Source organism: Arachis hypogaea, chromosome 3 (assembly GCF_003086295.3).
Source record: "Arachis hypogaea cultivar Tifrunner chromosome 3, arahy.Tifrunner.gnm2.J5K5, whole genome shotgun sequence".
NCBI classification, from domain to species: Eukaryota; Viridiplantae; Streptophyta; class Magnoliopsida; order Fabales; family Fabaceae; genus Arachis; species Arachis hypogaea.
Genome location: NC_092038.1, coordinates 44,886,317 through 44,909,766, shown reverse-complemented (window position 1 = coordinate 44,909,766; position 23,450 = coordinate 44,886,317). Strand labels below are relative to the sequence as shown.

The 23,450-nt window shown below is 41.2% G+C and overlaps 1 non-coding gene across 1 annotated transcript; it reads left to right on the top strand.

The window, feature by feature from the left end:
• Positions 1–444: 444 nt before the first annotated feature.
• Positions 445–552, top strand: LOC112793630 (small nucleolar RNA R71). The gene has a single exon (XR_003198330.1). It is a non-coding gene; the product is annotated as a small nucleolar RNA R71 (small nucleolar RNA).
• Positions 553–23,450: the final 22,898 nt, after the last annotated feature.

The window sequence follows — 23,450 nt, the reverse complement described above, 5'->3', positions numbered from 1 at the left end:
CCATGAGAAACATGGATGATTCCTCCATGAAGGATTATAGGTGTTTCCATAGGATTCTCCCATGTAATTCACCTCTTCCATTGCAGGATTCTCAGGGTCATAAGCTTCTCCTTCAGAGGAGGCTTCTTTAGCACTGCCGGATGCAGCTTGCAATCCAGTCAGATTCTGGAAAATCATATTAACTTGCTGAGTCAATATCTTGTTCTGAGCCAATATGGCATTCAGAGTATCAATCTCAATAACTCCTTTCTTCTGATTCATCCCATTATTCACAGGATTTCTTTTAGAAGTGTACATGAACTGGTTATTAGCAACCATCTCAATGAGTTTCTGGGCTTCTGCAGGGGTTTTCAGATGAAGAGATCCACCAGCAGAATGGTCCAATGACATCTTAGACAATTTGGACAAACCATCAAAGAATATGCATATGATGCTCCATTCTGGAAGCATGTCAGAAGGACACCTTTTGGTTAATTGCTTGTATCTTTCCCAAGCTTCATAGAGGGATTCACCTTCCTTCTGTTTGAAGGTTTGGACTTCCACTCTAAGCTTGCTCATCTTTTGAGGTGCAAAGAATTTGGTCAAGAAAGCATTGACCAACTTATCCCAAGAGTTCAGGCTTTCTCTAAGTTGTGAGTCCAACCATATCCTAACTCTGTCTCTTACAACAAAGGGGAAAAACATGAGTCTGTAGACCTCGGGATCAACCCCATTGGTCTTAACAGTATCATAGATTTGCAAAAATTCAACTAAGAACTGATGAGGATCTTCCGATGGAAGTCCATGAAACTTGCAATTCTGCTGCATTAGAGAAACTAATTGAGGCTTAAGCTCAAAGTTGTTTACTCCAATGGCAGGAATTGAGATGCTTCTTCCATAGAAGTTGGAAGTTGGTGTCGTATAGTCACCACGCATCTTCCTTGCATCTCTAGCATTGTTGTTGGGTTCGTCTGCCATGTTTGCTTCTTTTTCAAAATTCTCTGTAAGGTCCTCTCTAGAGTGTGGTGCTTTAGCTTCTCTTAGCTTCTTCTTCAGAGTCCTTTCAGGTTTAGGATTAGCTTCAACAAGAATATTTTTATCCCTGTTTCTGCTCATATGAAAAAGAAGAGAACAAAAGAGAGTAGTGAAATCCTCTATGTCACAGTATAGAGACTCCTTGATGTGTCAGAGGAAAAGGAGTAGAAGAATAAGAAGAGAGAGAGGAGGTGAGTTCAAAAATTTTTAGATGAGTGGAAGAGGAATGTTAGTAATTAAATAAAATAAATAGAAAGAGATGAGAGAGAAAGCGTTTTCGAAAATTTAAAAGAAATAACATAAAATTAGAATTTAAAACAATTAGTTAATTAAAAATATTTTTGAAAAAGGGGTTAGTGATTTTCGAAAATGAGAAGTGAAAAAGATTTGAAAATAAATTTTGAAAAAGATAAGAAGTTAGAAAAAAATGATTTTGAAATCAAAATTTAAGAAGATATGATTGAAAAAGATTTGATTGAAAAAAGATTTGATTGAAAAGATATGATTGAAAAGAAAATTAAAAAGGGAATTAAAAAGATTTGATTTTTAAAATTGATGACTTGACTAACAAGAAACTACAAGATATGATTCTAGAATTCAAAGATTGAACCTTTCTTAATAAGAAAGTAAGAAACTTGAAATTTTTGAATCAAAACATTAATTGTTAGCAAGGATTTTTGAAAATGTGGAAAGATAATATTTTAAAATTATGAATTAAAACATGAAAATTTGAAAAAAATTTGAATTTGAAACGAAATTACCTCCCCTGTGTTATCCTGGCGTTAAACGCCCAGAATGCTACCTCTTTGGGTGTTTAACGCCCAGCCAGATACCCTGGCTGGCGTTTAACGCTAGAATTCCTTCCTTACTGGGCGTTTTTCTAAATGCCCAGCTTTTTCTCTGTGATTCCTCTGCTATATGTTTTGAATCTTCGTTTCTCTGTATTATTTACTTGAAAAGAGATATTTTTATTTTTGAATTTTTAATGAAGAGAGAGAAAAACAACAAAATGAAATAAAACATAAAAATACAAGATCAAAACAAGTAATGCATGCAAGGACACTTTGAATGTCAAGATGAACACCAAGAACACTTTGAAGATCATGATGAACATCAAGAACATATTTTTGAAAATTTTTAAGAAAAGAAAGATATGCAAGACACCAAACTTAGAAATTTTAAATGTTTAGACACTATGGATTTGAAAATACATATGAAAAATAAGAAAAGACACAAAACAGGAGAATTTAAAGATCAGAACAAGGAAAATCATCAAGAACAACTTGAAGATCAATGAAGAACACAATGCATGAATTTTTTTCGAAAACTTGAGAAAATTTGAAAACATGCAATTGACACCAAACTTAGAATTTGACACTAGACTCAAACAAGAAACATAATTTTTTTTTATGATTTTTTTAAATTTTTTGTATTTTTCGAAAATAAAAATAAAAAGCTTAAACATAAAATAAAATTACCCAATCTAAGCAACAAGATGAACCGTCAGTTGTCCAAACTCGAACAATCCTCGGCAACGGTGCCAAAAACTTGGTGCACGAAATTGTGATCACACTTTTCATAACTCCGCACAACTAACCTGCAAGTGCAATGGGTGGTCCAAGTAATACCTTACGTGAGTAAGTGTCGATCCCACGGAGATTGACGGCTTGAAGCAAGCTATGGTCATCTTGTAAGTCTCAGTCAGGCGGATTCAAATGGTTTTGATAAATGAAAAGATAAATAAAACAGAAAAAAAAAACATAGAGATACTTATGTAATTCATTGGTGGAAATTTCAGATAAGCGTTTTGAGATGTTTTGTTGCTTCTGAACCTCTGCTTTCCTATTGCCTTCATCCAATCATGCGTCCTCCCTTCCATGGCAAGCTGTATGACCCTCTCAGTGAAAATGGTCCGGCTACGGTTTTTGTACAGCTAATCAACTGTCGAATTTCTTGTCTCGGATGAAAAATACCAGGCACAGCTACCGCAGGGCTAATCATCTGTCGGTTCTCACATGTGTTGGAGTAAGATCCATTGATCCTTTTACACACTGTCACTGCGCCCAACATTCGCGAGTTTGAAGCTCCTCAAAGTCATCCCTTCCTAGATCCTCCTCGGAATACCACAGACAAGGTTTAGACTTTCCAGATCTCATGAATGTTGTCTATTGATTCTAGCCTATACCACGAAGATCCTAATCACGGGGTCGGATGCTCTGTTATCAAGAGAGACGATGCGAATCCTGGATCAGAGACCTAAGAAAGTATACTCCGGCTGGCATCCAATGACTACGTTGAACATCATGTAGACCACTTTGTGGTTGTTAGGCACGCGGATCTTGACTAAGCGAGTACTGAAGATAGTGGGTGATTGTCACGGGTCACCCATTTAGTCTGACTTAACTGAATTAAGTACAAGAGTATATCTTGGAGAAGAAGTAGGCGTGAATTGAAGGAAAAACAATAGTACTTGCATTAATTCAAGAGGAACAGCAGAGCTCCTCACCTTAATCTATGAGGTGTAGAAACTCCACCGTTGAAAAATAAATAAGAACAAATGGTCTAGGCATGGCCGAATGGCCAGCCTCCCTAATGGCATGATAAATGATAAAAGGGTTCAAATACTTCTAATACAATAGTAAAAAGTGCTATTTATACTAAACTAGTAAACTAGGTTTACAGAAAATGAGTAGATAGTGCAGAAATCCACTTCTGGGGCCCACTTGGTGTGTGCTTGGGCTGAGCTTTAAAGTTTTCATGCGCATAGGCCATCCTTGGAGTTAAACACCAGCTTGGGTGCCAGTTTGGGCGTTTAACTCCACCTTTGGTGCCAGTTTTGGCGTTTTACGACAGAAAATGGTCTCTGGTGGGCGTTTAGACGCCAGTTTGGGCCATCAAATCTCGGGCAAAGTATAGACTATTATACATTTCTAGAAAGTCCAAGATGTCTACTTTCCAACTCAATTAAGAGCGCACCAATTTGGCTTCTTTAGCTCCAAAAAATCTACTTCGAGTGCAGGGAGGTCAAAATCCAACAGCATATGCAGTCCTTTCTTAGCCTCTGAATCAGATTTTTGCTCAGGTCCCTCAATTTCAGCCAGAAAATACCTAAAATCACAGAAAAATACACAAACTCATAGTAAAGTCCAGAAATATAATTTTTGCATAAAACTAATAAAAATATACTAAAAAGTAACTAAAACATACTAAAAACTATGCAGAAACAATGCCAAAAAGCATATAAATTATCCACTCATCAGAGAGCACCGCGTCGTCACCGTTAGGAGAGGAGAAAGTAGAAACAAAACCAAAAAGCATATAAAAAGTAGCAATTGAATGCTACTGACCTTCTGTCACCGTTAGGAGGGGAGAAAGGGCATCGTGTGTGCCTTGTTGCAGGGGAGAATGGCTATATTAGGGCTCTTGTGGGCGTGAAGTGGAAGTGGAAGTGTGGAACTATTGAAGCGTATCTGTTTTTTTATTTTTAAGTTATTTTTTCATTGAAAAAATTCCATTGGTGGGAATATGATTAAAGGTTTCTCTCTAAAATTTTTAACCATAAATAATTTTAGACAACTTTTTATAAATGTTATTTTTTCAATTTTTTTTTACAATAATTATAAAATGTTGTATTTTATTTAAAAATTTTGTCTTAAAGTTTTTATTTTGTAACATTTTGTAAATGTTACTTTAGATATCAAAGACAATTCTTTTTATGGGTGGTCAAAAATTTTGTTATCTTTGCCTTATTCAAAAGCAACTCATTAAAAATGTTGTCTTTGCCTATCGAAAGCAACTTTTGTTAAATGTTGCTTCGAATAAGGGTTACCTTAGACAAAAAATGTGGTAGTGCTATAGATTAGACTGTAGTCATGGTTTTATAAATGAGTGATTATAGAGTTTGCTATGGTCACGGTTTTTACGCGTGACCATAGAATAACCTACAGTCACTGTAAAAAAAACGTGACTTAAAGTATCAAAATTTAAATACTGCAACTGTGATCATAGAAATTATGACCATAGATAAAAAAAACTGTGACCATAAATTTATGATCACGCTAAAATAGACCGCGATTAAAAAATCGTGATCGTAGATCTATAATCACCTTTTTTATTAATTATGGTCAGGGTTTAATCATGGACCACTTTTTCTTTGGTAGTGATGTAAATTGAAATATAGTAACCAAAGTAAAGAGCTATTTAACATAGTTAGAAGTAATGAAATTAAATGAAATTGAAGGAAACCTTGGTTATTGTTCATACCCTGGGTCAAGCTGTCCGACCCAGGATGTTTAGCGACAAGCCGACCGACCTCTTCAGGTCAGACTATCCGACCTCTTCTCAAAGAGCTCGGCCAAATGCCCGACCTCTTCTCAAAGAGCTCGGCCAAATCGCCAAAGGAGCCCAAAGCAGGCCCAAAACGAAGGAACACAGCCTAATCTAAAGGCAGCCAAAGCCCAGAAAGATAAAGGCGGTTCCCTTGAAGATAAGATGACCTCACTTAAAGATAAGATAAAGATAAAGATAAGATAACCAACTTATCTTATCTACAGGAGGCCACATCTCACCATTATAAATACACTGCAGTACCCAGGTATAACTCATACTCTGATTCTACTCAATACCTGCTTAATACCCTTGCTAACTTAAGCATCGGAGTCCCTTGCAGGTACCCCCACCCTCCGGGGACGAAGGATCAGCACCACCACCAAGTCCAACAAGTCGGACACACCAGCTCCGGCTGCCGTACACCTGCCGGACACGTCGGCTCCGACCAACACAGAAGATCTCATCCGAGATCGACCTACAGTTTCAGGTAACCCTCGGAACATTGGTGCCGTTGCCGGGGAACTTGGAAGTCATCCCACCACCATGGCAGACAACCATGACAACGACCACGATTCAGATCTAGAAGATAGAACGCCGCACAAAAATACGAACACTACACCAAAGGATACTCCTCAACTTAACAACGAAAAGGATTCTCCAAATACGGGAGCCATGGAGGCGCTTCAAGACCGTTTAAAACAACTAGAAGAAGAAGCCCTACATCAACGAGAGGCTGAGAAAGACCTACAAAGGGAGATAAAGCAACGCCGGGAATTGGAGGACAAACTCCTAAAACTCGAAGCCGATCTCAAGGCCAAAGCTAATCGATCCTCTCTTGAGAATAGCTCCTGCAAGGGCCAAGATCAATTCACCAAAGAGATCATGAAAGCTAAAGGTCCCAAAGGACTTCAAAGCTCCAGACATGACTCCATACGATGGCACATCAGATCCAAGTCATCATCTTAGCAATTTCAGAAGCAGGATGTATCTCACGAAGGCCTCAGATGCAATCCGTTATTCTCCATCCAGAAGGACAAAGCCAAACACGCATCAAGCCTATTAGGGATCAAGCAAGGAGATCGAGAGAGCCTTCGTAACTACATGGAAAGATTCAACAAAACATGTCTGGACATACAAAGTCTGCCAACAGAAGCAGCTATCAGGGGTCTCATCAATAGTCTACGAGAAAGACCTTTTAGCCACTCAATATCCAAGAAGCACCCAAACATCTCGGAACGAGGTACAGGAACGGGCAGAGAAGTACATCAACATGGAGGAAAACTCTCGACTAGGAGAGATCTCAAAAACTGAACATTCCTACTCCTCTCGGGATAAGGATAAAGAGTCCAAGAAAAAAGAAGATCAACATGGAGAGAAGCCTAAAAAATACCACAATTACACCCCCTTCGGGTGTCTGTTGTGGATATCTACCGAGAAATATGCAACACTGAGAAGATCCCATCAACTTACCCAATCAAAAACAAAAGAGGTCGGACGCGTTGAAGGTCCACCTCACACCAAAGAGGTCGGACGCGTTGAAGGTCCACCTCACACCAAAGAGGTCGGACAAAGTTGAAGGTCCACCTCACACCAAAGAGGTCGGACACGTTGAAGGTCGACCTCACACCAAAGAGGTCGGACAAGTCGAAAGGTCAACCTCACACCAAAGAGGTCGGACAAGTCGAACGTCTCACACCAAAGAGGTCGAATGAGTTGAACGTCCACCTCACACCCCTGAGAGACATGTTCATGGAGGATTCGCAGGAGGAAGGATCTTTAAATCATCCCGCAAAGGACACCTCAAAGAGGTATATTAAGGAAGGGAGAGAGGTTTGAATAGGACTACGGGGTGCAAACAAGCCTTCTGGGATTTTGAAAATTCTTGGGGCAATCACCCATTCTTTCCAGACCACGGGAAAGTGAAGAACTCATTATACCTCGCAGTGGGAAGTCAGGCAATAGCCTCAGCACTAGTCAGAGAAGATGAAAGTGGGCAACAACCCGTCTACTTCATCAGCAAAGCTCTACAAGGGACCGAACTAAACCATCAACAGATAGAAAAAGTTTGCCTACACCCTCATACTCACCTCTCGATGACTCCACCCATACTTTCAAGCTCACACTATCAGAGTTCGGACCAACCAGCCCATAAAAGACATCCTATAGAAAACAAACTTAGCTGGAAGAATCCTACAGAGGACAGCTCGGATAATTCGGGGGACCCTGGACAAAACTAGAAAACATCTTGGACAATTCGGGGGACCCTCGACAAAAACAGAAAACAGTTCGGACAAATCAGGGAACATGAAGTCCGACACATACCTCAGGAGCAGAATGCCCGAGCTAATGCACTTTCAAAACTAGCCAGCACCAACAGCTCGGACAATTCGGGGATATGAGGTCCGACACATACCTCGGGAGAAGAACGCCCGAGCTGATGCATTTTCAAAACTAGCCAACACCAAACTATGGGGCAATAACAGAAGCCTCATCCAAGCTACATCACAAGACCACAACAAGTCAATCTCAGGGATGTACTCAGGGGTCAGCCACAGTAACACGCATTAAAAAACTATGGAATCCAGCCAATTAGACATGCCGTCCGGGATCTTAGTATACATCTCAAAGACATAGGTCAACTATGGGGTTACTACCAAACAACTCGGGCAACAACTCGAACAATAACAGCAAAATATCAGGTGTCAGATACAACAGTAAAAGGGAAACCCCAGGACTCACACGAAGGTCCAGGGGCACCCTTTGGAGGCAACAAACGGAGTAAAAACCCAAATACAAAGTCAAAGCTTTACATCAAAAAGCATGCCAACTTCTACATTGCCCCACCAGAGGAGCTCATCAGTGTAACATCACCTTGGCCATTCGCAAAGAGGGGACTCGACCTCCTCGGACTATTTCCCCAAGGATTGGGACAAGTCAAGTTCCTCATTGTAGGGGTGTTCATAAAATGGATTGAGGCAGAGCCCCTAGCCAGTGCCACTGCTCAAAGAAGTCAGAAATTCTTGTACAGAAACATTATTACAAGCACCAATTCACATCCGTAGAACACCCACAAGCCAATGGACAAGCAGAAGCTGCCAACAAAGTCATACTAGCTAGGTTAAAACGGATAGCTTAGGCTAAAGAGCTCCCACAAGTCCTATGGACATATCGGACAACTCCACACTTCACCACAGGGGAATCACCCTTTCAATTGATTTACGGAATGGAGGCAATGATCCCAGTAGAGATCAAAGAATGATCCCCCAGAATGATCTTCTACAATGAAGAGGTCAACTCCCAAATCCAAAGGAAAGAACTCGACCTACTTCCAAGAGTCCGAGAGAGAGCTCCGATCAAGGAAGAGGCGTTAAAACGTCGAATGGCCTCAAGATACAATCAGAAGGTAGTACAGCGAAGCTTTGCCAACAACAACCTCATCCTAATCCAAAATGATATCGGAACAACTCGACCTGGAGAAGGAAAGCTAGCAGCCAACTGGAAAGGACCATACCAAGTTGTTTAGAAGAACTAGGGAAAGGTTGCTACAGACTGTCCGAACTCAAAGGGCAAGAGCTACCAAGGTCATGGCATGCCTGCAATCTAAAAAGGGCACCAGGCCGAGATCCAAAAAGATTGCCCAACCTAGAAAGGTAAGTACTAACATGTACACACTCTTATCTTTATATTATTGTTTAAAAGATTGCAGATTCCCTAAAAAGTTTCCTACCAAGACGCCCGATTACGACAAAGTCGGCAAGATGAAAACCAAACTCATCGTCCGATTACAAAGCGACAAGTCGGCAAGGTGAAAACCAACTTCACCGCCCGACCACGATGAAAACCAAATTCATCATTTGATTTCGACAAAGTGAAAACAAAATTCATTGCTATACCAAGACGCATTAATCTGAAACGCAAATTTCACTGCCGGATCACGACAAGGTCGGCGGGGTGAAAACCAAATTCACCGCCCGATCATGATAAAAGTTGGCAAAGATGAAACCAGAATTCATCACCCGATTTCGACAAGGTCGGCAAAAAAGTGAAAGCAGAGTTCATCGCCCGATTATAAAGCAACAGATCGGCAGAAAGTGAAAAACAATTTCACTGCACGATCACGATAAAGACAACCGTCCGATAAAGGTGAAAACGTGATTCACCCAAAGGACGATCAAGAGATGACAACCACTTTCTACAAATCGGCAAAGATGAACACAGAATAATGTAAGAAGTTATCGAAAGTGATCTAAAAAAGAACCTGATGAGGTCTTACGGATCGCTAAAATAATAACTTAAGGACTGGTCAAACGTTAAGAAGTCGAACCAAGTCAACCCAAGTTATAAGTAAACCCTGGAAAGAGGTCTGGCCAACCCTATTAAAGAGGATTACTTTAACTTAGAAGGGCCTGACATAACAAAGTCATCCTAAAACAAAAAGTTATACAAGTAGTCCCTGAAAGAGATCTGACAAAGATCCAAGAAAGAGGACTACAAAAAATAACTTAAAGGAGACCGACATAACCAAGTCGGACTCCTACCACTAAAAAGTTATACAAGTAGTCCCTGAAAGAGATTTGACAAAGATCCAAGAAAGAGGACTACAAAAAATAACTTAAAGGAGACTGACATAACCAAGTCGGACTCCTACCACTAAAAAGTTATCAAAGTAATCCCTGAAAGAGACCTGACAAAGGTCCAAGAAAGAGGATTACAGACATAACTCAGAAGAGACCGACATGATGAAGTCGGACTCCTACAAAAAGTTATAAAGGTAATCCCTGAAAGAGACTTGAACAAAGTCCAAGAATGAGGATTACCAAATAACTCGACAGGGCCCGACATGACAAAGTCGGCCCAAAATATAAAGCTACAAAGATAATCCCTAAAAGAGACCTAAACAAGGTACAAGAAAGAGGATTACCAAGCAACTCGACAGGGTCTGACATGACGAAGTCGGCCCAAACTATAAAGCTACAAAAGTATCCCCTGAAAGAGACCCGAATGAGGTCCAAAAAAGAGGGTTATAACAACTTGGACCGACAAGAAGAAGTCGGACCAACAAAAGCTACAGCTTGGACTGACAAGAAGAAGTCGGACCAACGAAAAACATGCGCTAAAACGGACATGGCTCTGCCCAAAAAGCCACGGCTCTACGACAAGGCTATCAAAAACTGTTCAGAATGACTAAAAAGTGTTCTACGAAAACACTAAAAAGTCGTCGGACAAATTAGCCCCAAGGACCACCTCGACCAAGCAGAAAGTGGACGAAACCAGAAGTGATCAAAAGAGGTCGGACAATAAAGTACCGACACTCTACAGAGATCCACAAAAAAGGACAAAGATATCTCGCAACGGCCAGATGAAGGCCAGAAATGCTTTGCTAAAAAATACGAAGTCTTGGAAAAAGACACTTCTTAAAAGGCAAAAGCACAAATCAAAGACGGAGCTAGAAAGTCATCCAAAACAAACTATAAAAAGGTTCCCCATCGGAACACTACCTAAAAAGTTGTTGGATTATGACTAAAAAGCCCGAACAGCGAAGACAAACAAATCGGAAGAAGGCTGAAAAAGTCCCCTCAACAAAGTAAAAGGGGCAATATCAGACTCGCACAAGGAGAAAATATTCAAAAGATCGACCAAAGTCAGGATGCTTGAGCACGACTTCCCCAAAGAGATCGAAACTCTGAAAGCACGGTCTCACGGAAAAGTCCGAACTCAAGCAAGGGCAAAGTCATACAGGTCGACGTTAGCTAAAGAAGAGGTGCAAGTATGATCTCAAAAAAGAACAAAGCCATAAAGGTTCGAAAACAACCTAAGGCTCAAAAATGCTCAGCCAAAAGGGATACAACTCCACTCAAAGAAGGCACAATCTCAAACAGGGCTACGAACGTCATCCGAGACTAAAAAAGGTTCTACATAAAGAACACTAAAAAAGTCATTGGACAAATCACTAAAAGTCCGGATATCAAGCCGCAAGGACAACTTTGCCAAAGCAGAGGGTTGTCAACACAAACTTAAAGCAAGGCGTGATCCAGAAGGCAAAGGTAGAAAACCCACGCTACCACTCAAAAGAGGTTGGACTGTGAAGTACCAAACCTCTAGAAAATCTACAAAGATTGCAAAGCAATGAAGAAACAAACCAGACAGATGCTTGAGCACGACTTCCAAAGAGATCAAAGCTCTAAAAAGCATTATCTCATGGAAAGATCGAACTCAAGCAGGGGCACTGTTCATATCCTGGGTCAAGCTGTTCGACCCAGGATGTTTAGCGACAAGCCGACCGACCTCTTCAGGTCAGACTATCCGACCTCTTCTCAAAGAGCTTGGCCAAATGCCCGACCTCTTCTCAAAGAGCTCGGCCAAATCGCCAAAGGAGCCCAAAGCAGGCCCAAAACGAAAGAACACAGCCCAATCTAAAGGCAGCCAAAGCCCAGAAAGATAAAGGTGGTTCCCTTGAAGATAAGATGACCTCACTTAAAGATAAGATAAAGATAAAGATAAGATAACTAACTTATCTTGTCTACAGGAGGCCACATCTCACCATTATAAATACACTGGAGTACCCAGGTATAACTCATACTCTGATTCTACTCAATACCTGCTTAATACCCTTGCTAACTTAAGCATCGGAGTCCCTTGCAGGTACCCCCCACGAAGGATCAGCACCACCACCAAGTCCAACAAGTCGGACACACCAGCTCCGGCTGCCGTACACCTGTCGGACACGTCGGCTCCGACCAACACAGAAGATCTCATCCGAGATCGACCTACAGTTTCAGGTAACCCTCGGAACAGTTATATAAGGGTATTTTCTCAGATCCTGTATCCTAATACTCGTGTTACGAATGTAATTAAGGTGAATTTGCCCTAACAGAAAAGTATATTGCTAAGTTAATATGCATCTCTGATCTCTCAATGCATACATGTATTTGCCCTTTGTTACAAGCAAGTAATAAGACAATACAAGTTTTGCCAAGCTACAAGATATATAGCTTATTAATACACGTTATTTTTCTGCTTTTTTTCTATTCATAGACTTTATGAAATTAATCATAAATAAACCAGTTCTATCCTTCAACCCAGTTTAGTAGTTATTTTCATTCAAAATTGCATTTGCAAGGTGCATACATGTATTTTCATCTGGTTATAAATATATTAAATGACCATTACAAGTTCTACTATAAGGTTACAAGATTTCTTGCTTATTAATAAATGTTATTTTCTTAAATTTTCTTATACATATATTTTTTTTGACCAACTGAAACATCTAAATAGTTAAAGAAAAAGAAAGCAAAAGCGATTTTCATAATAGTGACGAATTAAATAGGAAAAAAAATTTGTTCCCTCCCTTCCTATAAGGATAAACCAGCGCGAGATTATATATACAAAAGAGTGTCAAAAATAGGAATATCAAAACTCAAAAGCCAGTTGCGAAGATAACCGGTCCGAGCATAGCAACATATATATATATATACAAGTAAATATTTATGGGGGTGAGCCATCCGGGGCTTTCACAGTGCCCGGCCACCCTGACGACCTAAGGTCAAAAGAGTTTCGAGTCTCAACCTGGAGCACGTGGTGGCTAGCCACTGCTTTCTCCCAGGGAAACTCTCATCTCCGATAGTGGAAGTGCAAACATTCACAATCATTCAACAGCATATATGCATTTATAGTTAGCCATAATCATGGCTCCGCCGTAACACGGCAATAATCCAGCCATCCGGCCCACGGTTAAATCCATAACCAGCCAATTCATTAACAATTACGGCTCTTCAGCCCATGGCATAACAAGCACTTCTACCGCCATCCTCCGCCTCTCACATAATCATCTTTGATCCTCATTGATCATTCATTTTTCCCTTGCTTCACTCGTAAGGTACCACATCTCCTAGCTCATTTTCTCATTGTTAGGCATATCATAATGATTTAAGACACAAGTGGTGAGATCGGAGGCTTAGAAGTGTGAAATTTGGCTTTTAAAACTCAAAAATCAACTTTGGGATGAAAACAGGGCCACGCGTACTCGCACTCCACGCGCACGCGTGGATGGCCACAAAGCTCATCGGCGCGTCATACACGCGGACGTGTGGGTTGAAAATTAGCCAAACGACGCGTACGCGTCAGCCACGCGCACGCGCGGGTACATTTGTGCCCCAGGCATAAAACTGGCACAACTTTGGCACAACTCTCGGGAAAATGGCTGGGCATTGGGTGCATCACATCGATGCGCACGCGCACGCCACACGTACGTATGGATGATGCCTTTTTGAAAAATAGTGCGTACGTGCCAAGTGCGCCTACGCGCGGAGGGTCATTCTGCTAAAAATTTTCTAAGTTAAAACCTGCAGAATTTACAAATTCAACCCCCAATCTTCCGACGGACATAACTTTCTCATTTTAAATCGTTTTCCGCCCGTTCTTCCAACGGCATGGACATCCCGGATCCAATTTCATTTCTAAACAAGTTTGGTACAAAACGGGGATCCGTAGTCCAAGTTATGTCCCATCAAAGTATGCCTAAAAAACTATGTTTTCATACAAAACCACAAGGTGCCATTTTCAAAACAAGCCATTTTCAACTCTTTTCAAAATCAACCAAAACATACCAATTTCAACCCTTTTTGAAATCAATCAAAATGTACCAAAATCAACATCAAGCCTCCTCAACTCACACATGAACACTTCACCACAAGTCACAAAACATCATCCAACTATTTTAACACTTCCCAATCATATGGCCAAGATACAAACGCATAAACATATCATACATACTTTCTTATCCCAATTTCTAATAATTCCATTTTCAATTAACCATCATTACACACACTCAATATCATACTCACCACCAACATGGTGTCACCCACCATTCAACCTCAATTACTCATCAAGCATATATCACAACATGCATAATTCTCATACATCATACCATCAAGGCATCAATAATCATCATCATATATATGACTACATTATATATCTCAACCATTCAACAACATCAACAATTCAATGTCTATCTTAGGGCCTCTAGTCTAAGTTTTTCCTACCACATTACATATTAGATACGAGAAACCGAGACCATACCTTAGCCGATTTTCTCAAGCTCAACCGGAGCACTTCCAAACCATTTGTCCACAAGCCCTCTAGATCTCAACACCTCCAAACACAGATTTTTACCACCAAAAATCTCTTTTCAAACTTTCCAAGGTCTCAATCAAGCTCCAAAATTCACATACACACAACCTAAGCCACAATCATCATACCCATACACAACATCTCAATACCCAAACATCATAGAACAACAAATTACACTAGGATTGAGAATCTTACCACACCCAAGGTCTAAGGAGGCAAGATTAATCTTCTCCTTCAAGAGAGTTGGGTCCTATAACATCAAAGAGCCCAAAATCTCAACATTTTTGCTCATAAAACTCGAAAACAAGGCTGAAAATTCGAAGAGAAAAACGTGGCTTACCTTAAGATTGATTGTATGGGTTTTATAGAGCTCTTCGCGATGAACGCATGGCCGCAAACAGTGCGACAATCGGAGCTCTAGATCAAAAGTTATGGTGGTTTGAAGATCAAATGAGAGAAAGAACTTGAGAGAGTGTTCTTCCCTCCATGGCCCCCATTTCAGCGTGAAAGAGAGTGTTGTGAGGAGAGAGAGTGCTGAAAACTAGGGTTTTGGTTTAGTTTAGATGGGCCAAGGGTCCACTTTGGGTCCGGTTGGCCCGGTTTGGCCCGTTCGGTCCAATCTTGGTCCGATTTCTATAAAATTGGTACCGAAATTCTCGTCTCAATCTCCTCTATCATATTAAGCCATAAAAATCACATTTTTGGCTTTCTAGAATAAATTCTCATTTATGGGTTAATTAGCCGTTAATTGACCGGGTCTTACATTCTACCCACCTAATGGGATATTTTGCCCACAAAATTTAAATTCAATTACCTGAGAATAAGTGTGAATAATCCGTTCGCATCTCCGACTCAAGCTGCCAAGTGTGTTCCTCAACACCGCCTCGACTCCATGTCACTTTGACTAATGAAACCTCTTTTCTACACAACCGTTTGATACTAGTATCATCAATTCTGACTAGAGCCACTAGAAGCGTCAAATATTCTCTTAACTGAACCGATTCGGGTTCCAACACATGGCTAGCATCAGGAGTGTACTTCCGAAGCTGCAACACGTGAAATACGTCGTGCAGGTTCAAAAGATGAGGTGGTAGAGCCATCCGATATGCCACCGGTCCAATCCTCTCCAGGATTTGAAATGGACCAATGTACCGAGGATTCAACTTCTTCGCTTTAATCGCCCTACCTACTCCTGTGGTCGGAGTAACCTTAAGGAAAACATTATCTCCTTCCTCAAATTCCAAGGGTTCCGCCTCTGATCGGCGTAACTCTTCTGACGACTCTGCGCTGCAAGCATCTTATCTCGGATTTTCTTGACTTGTTCAGTGGTCTCAGCTATCATTTTCGGCACCAACAAGCCTTTCTCTCCAGCTTCATACCAACACAGTGGAGATTGACATTTCCTCCCATACAAGGCCTCATACGGAGCCATTCCGATGCTCGCATGGTAACTGTTATTGTATGCAAACTCCACTGACGGCATATACCGATCCCAACTCACCGGTTGGTCCAAAACACAAGCTCTCAACATATCCTCTAGTGTTTGGATCGTCCTCTCGGATTGGCTGTCTGTTTGAGGATGGTAAGCTGTACTCAAGCTTAATCGGGTTCCAAAAGTTTTCTGAAATGCACCTCAAAACCTTGAAGTAAAACGAGGATCTCTATTAGAGATTATAGTAGCAGGTACACCATGAAGTCTCACAATTTCCTTTATGTATAACCGTGCTAGCTCCTCAAGAGTGTAAGTCATCCAAATGGGTAAAAAGTGAGCTGACTTCATCAGTTGGTCCACAATCACCCAGATAGCATCAAAACCAGCCCTAGTCCTTGGCAATCCCGACACAAAGTCCATTGCAATACTTTCTCACTTCCATTGCAGAACCTCTAAAGGTTGCAACATCCCGGAAGGTCTTTGATGTTCAATCTTCACCTTTTGACAAGTTAAGCACTTTAAAACATATTCTGCCACGTCATTCTTCATACCCGGCCACCAAAACATCGCCTTTAAATCATGGTACATCTTAGTACTTCCCGAGTGAATGTAGAATCCGCTTTTGTGTGCCTCCTTTAAGATATCTTGCCTCAAAGTGCCAACATTCGGCACAATGATCCTACCCTTGAACCTCCATAACCCATCTTTTTCTTCCGACACTCTCCACTATTTTCCTTGCTCAATAGCCGGTAACACCTTCCATAATTCTTCATCATTTTGATGAGCCTTTAGGAGTTCGAACTTAAAGTCACTTGAGATTTCTAATCGGCTCAAACACAAAGTTCCGGATACTTCTCGAGCACTAATTTTCAGACTCTCGAATCCCTTGAGCAACTTCTCCTCTTGAAGCATCATCCAAGCCGCATATAACGACTTCCGACTTAATGCATCCGCCATTACATTCGCCTTTCCCAGATGGTAATTCAACTCAAAGTCGTAGTCCTTCAATAATTCCATCCACCTCCTCTACCTCATATTAAGCTCTTTCTGATCAAAGAGATATTTCAAGCTCTTGTGATCGGAGAAGACTTGGAACTTAACCCCATAGAGATAATGCCTCCACACCTTCAAGGCAAACAGAACTGCAGCGAGTTCCAAATCGTGCGTAGGGTAACTAACTTCATCAGGTCTCAACTGTCGCGAGGCATACGCCACCATATTATGATGCTGCATCAGCACGCACCCTAGACCCTTTAATGAGGCATCACAGTACACCTCAAATGGTTCGTTCGGCTCAGGTAACACCAACACAGGTGCAGTGGTCAACTTTTTCTTCAATGCCTGAAAGCTCTCCTCGCACTCGGGAGTCCAAACAAACGGAGTGTCTTTGCGGGTTAACTTTGTCAACGGCAAAGCTAATTGCGAAAAGCCTTTGATGAACCTTCGGTAATAGGCAGCTAAGCCCAAAAAAACTCCTTATCTCCGTTACGGTGGTTGGTTGCTTCCAATCCATCACAGCCTCCACCTTAGTTGGATCTACGGCTATTCCCTTCTTACTCACCACGTGACCCAAAAACTTCACCTCACTCTTCCAAAACTCACACTTAGACAGTTTCGCATAGAGTTTCTTCTCCTTTAGAATCTTCAACACGGTCCTCAAGTGTTCCGCATGCTCTTCTTCAGTTTTGGAATAAATTAGTATGTCGTCAATGAAAACAACAACAAATTTATTCAGAAACGGACGGAAAACACTATTCATGTAATCCATGAATACCGCAGGAGCATTCGTCAACCCAAAAGATATTACAGTGTACTCGTAATGACCATAACGAGTCCTGAAAGCGGTCTTAGGGATATCCTCACCTCTCACCCTTATCTGGTGATAACCGGATCGCAAATCGATCTTGGAGAAAACCCCAGCTCCTTGTAACTGATCCATGAGATCATCAATTCTCGGCAATGGGTACTTATTCTTTATTGTAACCTTGTTCAGCTGCCTTTAATCCACACAGAGCCACATACTCCCATCTTTCTTCTTTACCAGTAACACTGGAACACCCCACGGGGAAACACTCGGTCGGATAAATTTCTTACCCAACAAATCCTCTAACTGAGACTTTAGCTCGGCCATCTCTAATGATGACATCCTATAAGTAGCACTTGAGATTGGTCCCGCCCCAGGCACCAATTCAATAGCAAACTCGACCTCTTGGTTAGGTGGAAATTCATCAATGTCATCGGGAAACACCTCTGGAAACTTACACACTACCGAAATTTGATCCAACCTTTGATCATCACCCGAAACACCCATGGTTAACAATAGGATACCCTGACATTCGATTTCGGAACAGCTCACCATCATCAAATTCAAGTAATAATTATTCACCACGACCGGCCCATCTGTATCATCCGGCATAAAGTACACCGACTTTGTAGAACAATCAAGCAGGACATGGTTCTCAGATAACCAGTCCAATCCCAAGATAAGATCAAGATCGATCATCAGCAAGCAGATTAAATTATGGACAAAATCACGCTGCTTGAACCTAAACGAAACTTTCGGGCATCCTAGCCTAGTTACCATGGCTTCATGGGTAACATTATACACTTTTAGATCATAACCTAAGGTTACAATCTTCAATCCTAACTCATGGGCTTTCTCAAATGCAATGAATGAATGCGATGCTCCCGAATCAAATAAAGCATTTAAAGTTTGACCAGCTATTTCACAGTTACCTTGGATAAGTGCCTCAGATCCCTCAACACCTACAACTGAAGTGGTGAACACCCGACCAGTCTGTTGTGCTTTTCCAGCACCTTGTTTCTGCTTCTCCGGACAATTTGCGGCTTTATGCCACACCTTTCCACAATTGTAGCACAAACCTCATCCGGCCTTGCATGGTACTCCCGGATGGTGACTTCCACACCTAGTACAAGCTTGATCATTCTGAGGCTGCTTCCCAAACCTTTTCCCTTGGGAGTTGTTGTTGTTGTGACTCCTAAAAGAACCTCCCCTCTTGAAAGGTGGACCTCTAGGTGCAAAGCTTTCCCCTTGGTTCTGTGGGAATGATCCTTTGTGACTCCCTCTCTCAACAGCTGCCTTCTTCACGCACTCTTCAGTAACTCTATATTTGTTCACCAACTCGGAGAAAGTTCTGATTTCCATTGGTCCCACTGAGCTGAAAATATCACTCCAGAGTCCTCCTTCATACTTAACGCACTTCCACTCCTCATAGTCTCCCAGAGTCCCCTAACACATACAGGAGAACCTGAACAACTCCTCAAACTTGTCAGTATACTCAGATACGGACATAGTACCCTGCTTCAGCTGCAGTAACTCAAGCTCCTTAGCCGTCTTAGAAGAAGTCGGAAAGTACTTCTTATGGAACTCCTCTCGAAAGACATCCCAGGTGATATAGTCATCACCCTGCTGCAGGAGATGTCAGATTCCTTGCCACCAATGCGACGCTTCACCAGTGAGCAAATAGGTAGCAAACTCAATACGTTGTCCTTCAGGCACCACCTGCGCTTGTACTGCTCATTCCATTGCCTGAAACCATGTATCGGCTTCAGTCGGGCTAGTAGTTCCCTTGAACTTAGGTGGATTAACCTTCAAGAAGTTTGCCAATGTCATCGGGCCCTGAACTCCACCTCCGTCATTACCATTGTTGTTCAGCTGTTGACCAAGAGCCTCAGCAGTGGCTTGCATAGTAGCATCCATGTTCTCCAACGCAATCATAAAGTTCACTGGGTCATTAGGGTTAATCTCCGGTGCACGAGCATTCGTATGACCTCTCCCACGGCCTCTAGCGCGTCCACGAGGCACCATATGGTTCCTATACACACCAAACAATCGATATTAAGTTGATCAGTCTCAATATCGGATGTCTAGTATTTCAAAGTCCCAAATGCATGCTCATGAACGTTTATGCCAATTATATCAAGCAGATATACTAATAGCACATAACACACATACAAAGAATGCACAGAAGCATAGTCAGTCCGTCCCTCAGGCTCTACAGGAACGAACTGCTCTAATACCATAATGTAACACCCTACCATACAGAGTCTTATGCTTAAGTCATAATTCAGAGATGGCAAGGTATTACGACCTCTAAAATAAAAATTTAGTACGAATAGTATTGTGAAAAATGATTATAACTAGGAGCCTGTTTAAGAAAAAGGGGTAAACAAAAATCGTAACTCAAAAAGCGCAACACTCCGATCGATAACGTAACGAACAAGGATAAACCAGCGTGAGATTATATATATACAAAAGAGTGTCAAAAACGGGAATATCAAAACTCAAAAGCCGGTTGCTAAGATAACCGGTCCGAGCATAGCAACATATATATATATATATATATATATATATATATATATATATATATATATATATATATATATATATATATATATATACAAGTAAATAAAATAGGAAACCCCAAGGAAAACCCAAAGGGACACAAAACTGAGAACCTATTCTCCAAAATCTCCTATAAGAGGAGTCATCACAGTTTGTATTATTCAATGGAGATAAAGTATCTAAGTGAAATTATAAAAACAAAGGATCTTCGCTAATCCAGAAATCTCCAGCATGCTTCAGCGAGAAGCCTCACGTCCTGCATCTGAAAACCACAAAATCCGCATGGGTGAGAACCAGAGGTTCCCAGTATGGTAACAGCTTCCACATATATAATATATAATAATAGAGGAAAGCCGAAGGCAATCCTAGGACTTCCTCCAGATAAAATCAAGCTTATAAACAAGCTAAACCATAAAGGGCATCTGACTAAAGATTCTTCAGTCTAACTAATACTTCCCTTTCCAATTCCTTCAAACCTCCCAACCACCAGCAAGAGTATAATATAGCAACCACAGTTATATCAGACAAGAGATATAGAAATAGGAACAAATAAGGCAGTTAGACAAATAGCAAGTAATATGCAGTCAAATAGGCAATCTCAAACAGTTCACATAGTATGCATATGATGAATGCTTGTCCCTAATGGCTGATGATATCATCTGTCGGTTATAGAGCCAACCCAACAAGTCCTGGAAGCTAACCATTGGACTGTCCCTCTGTCGTGTCTCCCCAACTCAAGTTATACTCAATATAAACTTGATCATAATCATGATCCATATCCATCACCCTCACTGGTGAATATTTATGGGGGTGAGCTCATCCGGGGCTTTCACAGTGCCCGGCCACCCTGACGACCTAGGGTCAAAAGAGTTTCGAGTCCCAACCTGGAGCACGTGGTGGCTAGCCACTGCTTTCTCCCAGGAAAACTCTCATCTCCGATAGTGGAAGTGCAAACATTCACAATTCATTCAACAGCATATATGCATTTATACTTAGCCATAATCATGGCTCCGCCGTAACACGGCAATAATTCAGCCATTCGGCCCATGGTTAAATAACCAGCCAATTCATTAACAATTACGGCTCTTCAGCCCATGGCATAACAAGCACTTCTACCACCATCCTCCGCCTCTCACATAATCATCTTTGATCCTCATTGATCATTCATTTTTCCCTTGCTTCACTCGCAAGTTACCACATCTCCTAGCTCATTTTCTCATTGCTAGGCATATCATAATGATTTAAGACACAAGTGGTGAGATCGGAGGCTTAGAAGTGTGAAATTTGGCTTTTAAAACTCAAAAATCAACTTTGGGATGAAAACAAGGCCACACGTGCGCGCACTCCACGCGCACGCGGGATGGCCACAAAGCTCATCGGCACGCAAGCATCATACACGCGGACGCGTGGGTTGAAAATTAGCCAAACGACGCGTACGCGTCAGCTACGCGCACGCGCGGGTACATTTGTGTCCCAGGCACAAAACTGGCACAACTTTGGCACAACTCTCGGAAAAATGGCTGGGCATTGGGTGCAACACATCAACGCGCACGCGTGGATGGTGCCTTTTTGAAAAACGGCGCGTACGCGCCAAGTGCGCCTACGCGCGGAGGGTCATTCTGCTAAAAATTTTCTAAGTTAAAAGCTGCAGAATTTATAGATTCAACCCCCAATCTTCCGACGGACATAACTTTCTCAGTTTAAATCGTTTTCCGCCCGTTCTTCCAACGGCATGAACATCCCGGATCCAATTTGATTTCTAAATAAGTTTGGTACAAAACAGGGATCCGTAGTCCAAGTTATATCCCGTCAAAGTATGTCCAAAAAACCATGTTTTCTTACAAAACCACAAGGTGCCATTTTCAACTCTTTTCAAAATCAACCAAAACATGCCAATTTCAACCCATTTTGAAATCAATCAAAATGTACCAAAATCAACATCAAGCCTCCTCAACTCACACATCAACACTTTACCACAAGTCACAAAACATCATCCCACCATTTAACACTTCCCAATCATATGGCCAAGATACAAACGCATAAACATATCATACATACTTTCTCATCCCAATTTCCAATAATACCATTTCTAATTAACCACCATTACACACACTCAATATCATACTCACCACTAACATGGTGTCACCCACTATTCAACCTCAATTACTCATCAAGCATATATCACAACATGCATAATTCTCATACATCATACCATCAAGGCATCAATAATCATCATCACATATATGACCACATCATATATCTCAATCATTCAACAACATCAACAATTCAATTCCTATCTTAGGGCCTCTAGCCTAAGTATTTCCTACCACATTACATATTAGATACGAGAAACCGAGACCATACCTTAGCCGATTTCCCCAAGCTCAACCGGAGCACTTCCAATCCACTTGTCCACAAGCCCTCTAGATCTCAATACCTCTAAGCACAGATTTTTACCACCAAAAATCTCTTTTCAAACTTTTCAAGGTCAATCAAGCCCCAAAATTCACATACACACAACCTAAGCCACAATCATCATACCCATACACAATATCTCAATACCCAAACATCATAGAACAATAAATTACACTAGGATTGAGAATCTTACCACACCCAAGGTCCAAGGAGGCAAGATTAATCTTCTCCTTCAAGAGAGTTGGGTCCTATAATATCAAAGAGCCCAAAATCTCAACATTTTTTCTCATAAAACTCGAAAACAAGGCTGGAAATTCGAAGAGTAAAACATGGCTTATCTCAATATTGATTGTATAGGTTTTATAGAGCTTTCCGCGGTGAACGCGTGGCCGCAAACGGTGCGACAATCAGAGCTCTAGATCAAAAGTTATGGTGGTTTGAAGATCAAATGAGAGAAAGAACTTGAGAGAGTCCTCCATGGCCTCCATTTCAGCGTGAAGGAGAGTGTTGTGAGGAGAGAGAGTACTGAAAACTATGGTTTTGGTTTAGTTTAGTTGGGCCAAGAGCCCACTTTGAGTCCGGTTGGTCCGGTTTGGCCCATTCGATCCAATCTTAATCCAATTTTTATAAAATTAGTACCAAAATTCTCGTCTCAATCTCCCCTATATATATATCGACTTGACTCTTCTTATGAAACTTGTTTTTTGAATGTCCTGGTCCTTTTTTTTCCTTTATTAGAATAGTCAATCTAAACAAATTCGTTAT